Genomic DNA, 10,076 nt, shown 5'->3' on the forward strand with positions numbered 1-10,076 from the left:
CCCAAGCATGTCTGATGGTTGGACCATTCCGAGGCGGCCCTGCAGCCTCTTCCATCTAGCTATTGGGGCCTTCTCGCTGCATCCATCGCCTAGCACCTTGATTGTTATGCGGTGAGGCTCCTCGACTACCTCGGAACTATCTCTATATCGGACGTATTGTAGGATAAGGGGTTGGCACTGGTAGTCACCCCAAGCACATCCGATGCTCGGACCATTCTGAGGCAGCCCTACAGCCTCTTCCATCTAGCTGTTGGGGACTTCCAACCACATCCCTCACCTTGTATCCTGATTGCTATGTGGTGAGGCTCCTCGGCCACCTCGGAACTATCTCTATGTTGGACGCATTGCAGGATAAGGGGTTGGCACTGGTAGTCTCCCCAATCACGCTCGATGCTTGGACCATTCCAATACGACCCTACAGCCTCTTCCATCTAGCCGTCGGGGCCTTCCCGGTGCATCCCTCGCCTCGCATCCCAATTCCTATGCGGTGAGGCTTCTCGGCCGCCTTGGAACTATATCTGTTATCGCTACTTTATCCCACGGCCGGTAACCTCCTCGGCTACCTTGGAACATTCTCTTTGTTAGACACATCACGGGATAAGGGGTTGGCACTGGTAGTCACCCCAAGCGAAACTGATGCATAGACCGCTCTGAGTTGACCTTGCTTGCAGCCTCTCACATGCATAGACCTCTCTGAGTCGACCCTGCAGCCTCTCACATTTAGCCTTTGGAATCTTGCCTCACAACATGATTGCTATCCTTGCTGCATCCCTTGCCTCGTGCCCTAATTACTTTCTTGGCTATAGCCCTCCTCTCCTCATAGCCCGGTTGTCATCACTACTGCATCCATCACTTCATGCATCTGGCTGCTAGGCCCTTCCCACTGCACCCTTCGCCGCACACCTTGATTGCTATCTCTACTGCATCTCACACCCTAATTTCTATCTCTACTACATCCCTCGGCTCTCACTTTTGCATCCTTCGCCTCACACCTCGATCGCTATCAATGTTGCATCCATCACCTCACACCCTGATTGCTATGCGGGGAGGCTGCTTGGCCACCTTGGAAATTTCTCTGTGTCGGACGCACTGCGGGATAAGGGGTTGGCATTGGTAGTCACCCCAAGTGCACCCGATTCTTAGACCGCTTCGAGGTGACCTCGTAGCCTCTTTCGTCTAGGCTTCCTACCTTCAATGCCCTTTTTACACCTCGATTTCTATGCGCGGGCTCATTGGCCTCTATCACCTCTCTGTGAAGAGTGGCACGATGATTGTTGGGGTAAATCGTAGCAGTCCGATCTATGGCCTTGGGCCATTGTGAGGGCTGATCGATTTCCTATGCGCATCTCGTGTTCACCCAGTAACAGACTCGATGACTTGTAATCGGTCTTGTTCCCAATTATTCCTAGAGGTAGTCTTCGGAACTCTTGGATTTGACCTGTCACTCAAACTGTCCTCTTCTGAGGATGCTTGTGTGTGTGTGCTTGTGCCATTTCCTTGGCAGTATTAATGAGATATTAAAGAGCGAAGTGAGCACCTCACCTAGCTATGTTTGGGGCTCTCACACCCTTACCTGGTGTGCGACCGCTTTGCACGTAGGTTGCGGAGCATCGCGACTCTTTCGATGTTTGGCGGTTGTCTTCCGATGATGCATTGGTCCCAAAGTGCACGTTACTAGCATTTCTGCCATTGTTCTCGATCTTTGGCACATTCCTTTGTTGCAATTGGATATATATCTCCATTTATACGTGCAAGCTTCTCCCGCCTATTCAGCACTGTCCACTCTCAGCACTCTTGTGGTCTCCTTGGCTTCTCTCTCCCATGAGCAAGCTCTCTTCTTGAGTCTTTTCCATGTCCCATGGAGGTTGCCTTTTGAAATTCGGGCACACAAATGTGATCGGATAAGAGCGGAATTGCCTATGAGGACAAGCTCACGTTAGGGAGTAGCAAAAAAGCTCTTCATCTCCAACAAACTCTTCGAGGCAAAAAAGCTTGTTTATGGGGTTGAGGTGGGACTGTTCATGCGAGGTGCACCACCAAAAGTTCATAGGGGGCATATACCTAGGAAATGGATGTCTCTGAGTGGCCTTACTCGGTCGCGTGCATGGTGTATTCTCTAACGGCAGGACTGTCGCAAGCATGGGCGGTTCCAATGTTTTCGGGTAAAGGGTTCCGTACGGGATATTCTTCCTAGGCTCCTGTGAACTGAGACTCTGCATCATCATGCTCTGGCTCTCATGGGTGCTTCATGCCTTGTCGAGCTATTTTTCATGGGCGATTAAGGCTGAGGCCTTCCTTTGAGAGGGGAATTGTTCAGGCTGGTCGAGGCGGGATTGTTTGTGCGGGGTGCACCACCAAAAGTGCGTATGGGGCATATGCCTGGGAAATGGATGTCTTTGAGTGGCCTTACCTAGTCGCGTGCATGGTGCACTCTCTCATAGCATGACTATCACAAGCATCAACAGTGCAGTGGTTTTTGGGTAACAGGTTCCGTACGGGATGTTCTTCCTAGGCTCCTGTGAACCGAGGCCCCTTGTCGTTGTGCTCCGGCACACCTTGGCTGGACTGCACACCTTGGTGGGTGCCATGGTGCACTCCGAGGTGCGCATGAAGTCAAAGCTCAATTTGCCCTGGGTGCGCACCTTGGTGGGCGCCATGGTGTGCTCTGAGATGCCCAAGATTGGTGCGCACCAAGGAGCGCTCCGAAGTGCACTCCTAGGTGCGCAGGTGAGCGCAAAGTCGAAAGTTGGGTTAATTGTCTGGTTTTCCCTGGGTGCGCACCTTGCATGCACCTTGGCTAGGGTGGGCACCTTGGTGCGCACACCTTGGCTGGGCTGCGCACCCGGGCACGCACAACTTGGCACTCACGTTTCCTTCATTTTTTTAATTTTTTTTGACAATCTCTCAAGTGGGAAATTCTCTAATCTCAACTTTTTTTGCCTTTTCAAGAAACTTTTGAATGGAGCGCATCATTGGTGCGCACCGAGGAGCACTCCGAAGTGTACTCCAAGGTGCGCACCTCTGGTGAGCTCCAAAGCTCTCTCCAGCTGTGTGCACCTGCCCCGGGCGCGCACCCGGCCTCGCCCAGCTTCGCTCACCTATCCCGGGCATCTGGTGCGGAACCTTAGAGTAAGAAACATCACTGTGCACCTTGGCCAACATGCGCGACTCAAACGAGCGCGCACTGGCCGAGGTGCACACCGATTTCACCTGGGTGCGCGCGTAGCACCTCGGGCGCACCGGGGTGCGCACACAATGCCCGGGTTGCACCATGGCTTGTGTGCTCGGGGCACCTCGAGTGCGCGCTCGGTGTCACCCCCGTGTGTGTGATAGTGCGGGCACCGCACCCCAGCTCGGCCTGGCCCTGACGAGAACGCAAATGGGCAAAAGGTTAATTCAAATAGCATTGCGACGCCCGACGAAAAACTAAAAAAGGGTGCAACACTGGGACTTCCCGAGAGGTCACCCAGCCCAGTATTACTCTGGCCCAAGCGTGCTTAACTGTGGAGTTTTGATGGGATCCGGTGCACTAACGCTGGTATGATCGCACTAGTTATGAGCTTGTCGCAGTGTGTACTTAGCAAACCGCAACCCACGTGCGAATCCACCCCGGCCACCCACCCCCACCGAGGTGCACACCCTCCCTCACCGAGCGCACCCCATTCGCCAAGTGTGAACCCTGCCCGGGTGCACGCACCTTGCTAGGGCGTTGGTTGTGCACCCGGCCCGGCCTACGTGCGTGCACCTAGACGGGGCACCGTGTGCGCATCCGACCTGCCCAAGTGCACGCAGTGTCCCATCTGCAACGCAGTGCTCGCACACCACCTCGGGTGTAATGACCTATGCTCACATGTGGGCTAAGTGCACCTTGGTGCATGTTCGGGGTGCCTCGGGTGCACGCTCGATCTTGCCCCGATGCACCAAGGCGCTCGGTTTGCCCTGGGTGCGCACTTGGTGCAAGCTGGGCACCCAAAATAGGGATCAATCACCAAAAACAAGTTTCGGGATGCAAAATGGGACCCAAGGACCACAAATGCGTTCCAATACCCATGATGGGTCCATGAGAACAAAAATGTGTTCCGAGACTTAATAAACAAATATTGGTTTTTAGGAGAAGAAACATGCTCTGATGCCCAAAATGAGAATCGACCTCGAAAAGGCCACAGGCCAAAAGTGGGATGCGAGACCAAAAAAATGGGACCCGAGGACCAAAATTGGGTTCCCAGGTCGAAGACAGGGCAACCAGACAAGAAACAACCTCTAAGGCTCGAAATGAGTCCCGACAACTAAAACTTGACAAGAAGCACCCATCAAGCACGAAACTCGACACCCATGGGATGTCGACCCACCCAGGCTTCCACCTAGCACACCTTGGCACCCACCCACCCTGGCACCCAACCTCGCACCCAACTTAGCACCTTTGAACCCACATTGGCACTCACCCTAACCCTGGCACCTTGGAACCCACATTGGCACTCACCTTGACCCTGGCACCCACCTTTGCACTCACCTTGGGACCCACTCTAGCTCCCACCTCGGCACCCACCCAGACACCCACCTTGGTTCCTTGGCACCCACCTTGGATCCTTGGCACCCACCCCGACACCCACCTTGGCATGCAACTTGGCTACTTGCCACCCACCTTGGCTCCTTGACGCCCACCCCGACAACCACCCTGTGACCTACCTTGGCTAGGGTTGGTGCACACCCACCCTGGTGTCCACCTTGGTACCCACCCTATGACCCACCTTGGCACGCACCTTAGTACCAACCCCGTTACCCACCCTAGGACCCACCCCGTGACCCACCTTGGCCAGGGTGGGTGCACACCCACCCTGGTGCCCACCTTGGCACCCACCCATCCTAGCACCCAGCCTGTGACCGGCCTTGGTACCCACCCTCACACCCATCTTGGCCAGGGTGGGTGCACACCCATCTTGGTACCCACGTTGTGACACACCTTGGAACACACCCTATGACCCACACACCCTAGCACCCACCTTGGAACCCAACTTGGCACCCACCTCAGCACCCACCTTGACACTTGTGCACCCACCTTGCCACTCACCCTAGCATCGACCCATCCTAGCACCCACCCTGACACCTTTGCACCCTAGCACTCACCCATCCTAGCACCTAACCTATGACCCACCTCGACACTCACCCTCGCACCCACCTTGGAACCCAACCTAGCACCCACCCACCCTGACACCCACCCTAGCACCTACCCACCCTTGCACCCACCCACCTCAGCACCCACCCTATGACCCATCTTGGCACCCACCCATCCTACCACTCAACCTATCACCCACCTTCTCACCCACCTTGGCATCCACCTTAGCACCCACCCACACTGGCACCTTAGCACCCACCTCAGGCAAGGTGGGTGCACACCCACCCTGGCACCCAATTTAGAACCCACCGAGCATGTTACCCACCTTGGCACCCACATTGCAGCCCACCCTAGCACCCACCCTATGACCCACATTGGCATCCACACCCAGGCACCCAAACACCCACCTCGACACCCACCCTACCACTGAACCTGTGACCCACCTTGGAACTCACCCTAGAACCCACCAACCCTGTGAACCACATTGGCATCCACCTTAGCACCCACCCACCTTGGCACCCACTCTAGCACTCACCCATCCTAACACCCAACTTGTTACCCACCTTGGCACCCGCCCTCGCGTCCAACTTTAAACCCACCCTAGCACCCACCCACCCAGGAGCCCACCTTGGCACCCAACCTAACACCCATGCATTCTGGCACCCAACCTATGACCCACCTTGGAACCCACCATAGTACCCACCTTTGAACCCACTATATCACCAACCCACCTTGGCACCCACCCTATGACCCTCTTTGGAATCCACCCTAGCACGCACCCACCCTGGCACCCACCATGGAGCACACCCTTGCACCCACCCACCCCAGCATGCACCTCAACACCCACCTTGGTGTGCGCACTGTGCCAACCTCTCAAAGACCCTATGTGGTGCACTCCAAAGTGTACACCTTTGGTGCGCTCCAAGGTACGCACCTTTGGTGCACACCGAGGTGCACACCAAAGTTTGCACCGAGGTGAGCACCAAAGTGCACTCTAGGGTGCACACCAAAGTGCACTCTAGGGTGCACAGCAAGGTGTGCACCTTTGGTGCGGTCAATGCAAACAAATTTGGAAGTTGGGGTCGATGTCCTAATCACTGCTGCAGACTACACGTATGAGAATCTAACGAATAGCTTTATATATGGGAGGTGTTGCATTTGATGGGTCGACTCCCCTAGTTGTGTGCACTGCACCAACTTCAAAGACCCTGTCTTGTTTAAGAAGTCGAAAGTTGGGGTGGATGTCCTAATCATTGCTGCAGACTACGCATGTATGAGAATCAACAAATAGCTTATGTAAGGGGCTGTTGTCTCGGGGAGATCAGTAGGCTTCTGGGGTTTTAAGTCCCTTGTTATTCTCAGTAGGTGGAAGTTGTGGTGATGGATAGATGGTTAATGCCAAGCTACAGTTGTGTGAGAATTGGACGAAAAACTTATATATGGGGGTCGGTTGAATGAATAGCCAAGTGCCAGGAGTGCACCAAGGTGGTCTGCGGTAGACACCTCCTCCTAGGGGTGAAGAAGAGTAACCCTACCCTCTAGACTCAGGGAGATAGAGGTCCTACATGGACATTAGGGGTGAAGTAGAGTAACCCCACCTTATCATTGGATGGTGAGGTTTACTGGTGGATGCATTCTCATGGTCCCTATCTCAGTGAAGTGGAGTAACTGAGCCAATGTTGGGGATGACTCCCAGGGAGTTGTCTATGACCCAAGGACTAGGGAAGTGGAGTACCTAGGCTCTTGCGAGAAGGATGATCATGCAATGGATTGTCCTGGTTGGGGAAATTGAGTACCCAAGATCTTGTAAGAGGGATGGCCGCGCAATGGGCTATCTATATCGGAAAGTTGGAACTTGAGAGTTGGGCAAGCTATGTGGGTTAAGTGTTAGAGCTAGAATTCCATGTGTCTTGTGGAACAAGTGGGGTGATGTGCCGGGCACGCACCTAGGTTACCTGAAGTGGGATTTGTACTGAGATCCAGGATCTCAAGGCCCTAGAGTGGGGGTCAAATGTGGCAGTAGGGACTGGGTTCCGAAAGTGTTCTCATGTTGAGCCAAGCCATGAGGTGAGTCCAAGAGGGTGACAAAGATGGATGAGTTGCATGACCGAAAAGAGGACATGGTCCGTAGGCGAGTTGTTCTGGGAGCACAGCCGAGTTGAAGGAGAGTTCAGCGACCAAGGATATTGGATTGGATTGTAGAGCGAAGAGCTTGGTGCCCAAGTAGGAGTGCAAGGTGTTTTCCTAGCCTGAGAGACTTAGACTGGGTGTTTGTATGGAGCTGGTTATTGTGCATAGGATGTACAGGGAACCAGGTTCACCAGTGAAGCCATGTAGGCATAGGCCAAGGGCCCAAAGCAGTGTGACTTGGAGTCCTCGTTCAGGAAGGGGTTCTGAGTTATGTACTGGATAAGTCATCGCGGGCTCATGAGAGAGTCAGTGGTGTGCCAGGTTGAGTTCCGAAGGAGACAGGGTCTTCATGGATCAGGAGTCTATATGAGAAGCTATCGCCAGGGGTGAGGTGCAGTGGTATCTGTACTGGTGTTTCAAGAGTGGACGTTGATCTAGGGGCAAGAACTTGTAATCGGATGCTTGGGAAGTATTCGGGGTAGTGACCAATGACAGAGTTGGAATTGTTTGTAGATCAAGCCAAGGGCCATCTCTTCATAACAATAAAGCTATCTCGTTGCCATAGTGTTGTGTTCATTGTGTGGAGATGGACAAACAGGAAGCTAGCTCAGGGAGTCTAGTCGTCCCATGAGATATGTTTGGTGCTTGAGGGTTCAGGGGAGCTGAGGGAGGCCAACATGGGGCGCCAATGCTATGGGAGTACTCGGCATGCTCAGCGAGTTTGCAGAGTTGGATCCGGAGGACTTAAGGAGTTCCGGATGGGTCAGTGTTAGTAGTCAGGGTCTTATGGGGGACTCAAGAAGATGAAGGCATCGAGGAGACCTGTAAGCTTGTACCAGGGGTGCAAGGATGGTGCGACAAGACAGTGCTAGAGTAGAGTCAGGGACTTGAAGGGAGTTCTAGGAGCATCAGGATGAAGGAAACCCATGAGAGGGTTGGCATGCACTTCTATTCCACATGGGTGTGTGTTAATGTGGTCAGGTGGTGGACACTTGAAAAGGTATGGCGTAGTCTAGAAACAAGAAAGGACTTGTCCGCAATGGAAGTCGTGAGTAAGGTTTGCCAGTGCCGCATGAGGTTGGACCTCCTTTGGAAGGAAAAAGCTTGTTTGGGCAGCAGGTCGGTCTAGCCCCGTGATAGCTTATATAGGGGAGGTGTTGCGTTAAGTGGGTTGACTCTCCTGGTTGTGTGCATTGCGCCAACCCCAAAGACCCTACATTGTAGAAGAAGTCAGAAGTCGGATTTTGGAGAGCACCAAGGTGTGCACCTTTGGTGTGGTGAACGCAAACGAATTCAGAAGTTGGGGTCAATGTCCTAATCTTTGTTGTAGGCTACACATGTATGAGAATCAGACAAATAGCTTATATAGGGGAGGTGTTGGGTTTGATGGGTCAACTCCCTTGGTTGTGCGCATTACGCCAACCTCAAAGACCTTGTTTTCATTAAGAAGTCAAAAGTTGGGGTCAATGTCCTAATGGCTCCTGCAGGCTACGCATGTATGAGAATCAAACAAATAGCTTATATAGGGGAGGTGTTGGGTTTTATGGGTCGACTCCCCTGGTTGTGCGCATTACGTCAACCTCAAAGACCTTGTTTTCGTTAAGAAGTCAAAAGTTAGGGTCGATGTCCTAATTGTTCCTGTAGACTACACATGTATGAGAATTAGACAAATAGCTTATATAGGGGAGGTGTTGGGTTTGATGGGTTGACTCTCCTAGTTGTTCGCATTACACCAACCTCAAAGACCTTGTTTTCGTTTAGAAGCCAAAAGTTGGGGTCGATGTCCTAATCACTCCTGCAGGCTACACATGTATGAGAATCAGAAAAATAGCTTATATAGGGGAGGTGTTGGGTATGCTACAAGGTGTTGGGTGTGCTACAAGGTGTGGTCAAAGACGCTGCATTGTCGATGAAGTCGAAAGTCAGAGTTTGGTGTGCTACAAGGTGTGGTCGAAGGTTCTCACCTAGGTGTGCACTTGTGTGCACCAAATGTGTGCACCTTTGGAGCACACGAAAAGTGCCCTCCAAAAGTGCGCTCCAAAAGTGCGCACCTTTGGAGCGCCGAAAAGTGCCCTCCAAAAGTGTGCACCTTTGGAGCACACAAAAGTGCGCACCTTTGGAGTGCACAAAAGTACCCTCCAAAAGTGCGCACCTTTGGAGCGCACAAAAGTGTGCTCCAAAAGTGCGCACCTCTGGAGTGCACTTTGGTGCGCACACGGGCACTAGTGCGATTGTTGCAGGCGAGTTCGAAAGTTGGGGTCGATGTCCTGATCGGAGGTGCAAACTACACAGGTGTGGGAATCAGACAAATAGCTTATATAGGGGAGGTGTATGCTTTGATGGGTTGACTCCCTGGGTTGAGCGCACCATGCCAACCTCAAAGACCCTACGGTATGGATGAAGTCGGAAGTTGGGTCCGATGATCGATTTGATTAGTAGGTATGCTCATGAGGTCAGAATTTGGGTCCGATGACCTGCCATGTGTAGGAAGGCGAATGTTGGCACTATGCATTGCAAGGTGCGCACCAAGGCACTAGTGCCGTCATTGCAGTTGAGTTTGGAAGTTGGGGTCAATGTCTTGATTGGAGGTGCAAACTACACAGGTGTGGGAATTGGACAAATAGCTTATATAGGGGAGGTGTATGCTTCGATGGGTCGACTCATCGGGTTGAGTGCACCGCACCAACCTCAAAGACCCTACGCTATGGATGAAGTCAAAAGTTGGGTCTGATGACCGATTCGATATGTAGGCATACTCGCAAGGTCAGAATTTGGGTTCGATGACCTGCCATGTGCAGGAAGGTGAATGTTGGCACTATGCGTTGCAAGGTGC

General features: G+C 52.9%; 1 pseudogene; it reads right to left on the bottom strand.

Annotated features, from left to right (window-relative positions):
• Nucleotides 1-3,433: 3,433 nt before the first annotated feature.
• On the bottom strand, nt 3,434-3,552 carry LOC131031690 (5S ribosomal RNA; annotated as a pseudogene).
• Nucleotides 3,553-10,076: the final 6,524 nt, after the last annotated feature.

Source organism: Cryptomeria japonica, chromosome 2, assembly GCF_030272615.1.
Source record: "Cryptomeria japonica chromosome 2, Sugi_1.0, whole genome shotgun sequence".
Taxonomy (NCBI): domain Eukaryota; kingdom Viridiplantae; phylum Streptophyta; class Pinopsida; order Cupressales; family Cupressaceae; genus Cryptomeria; species Cryptomeria japonica.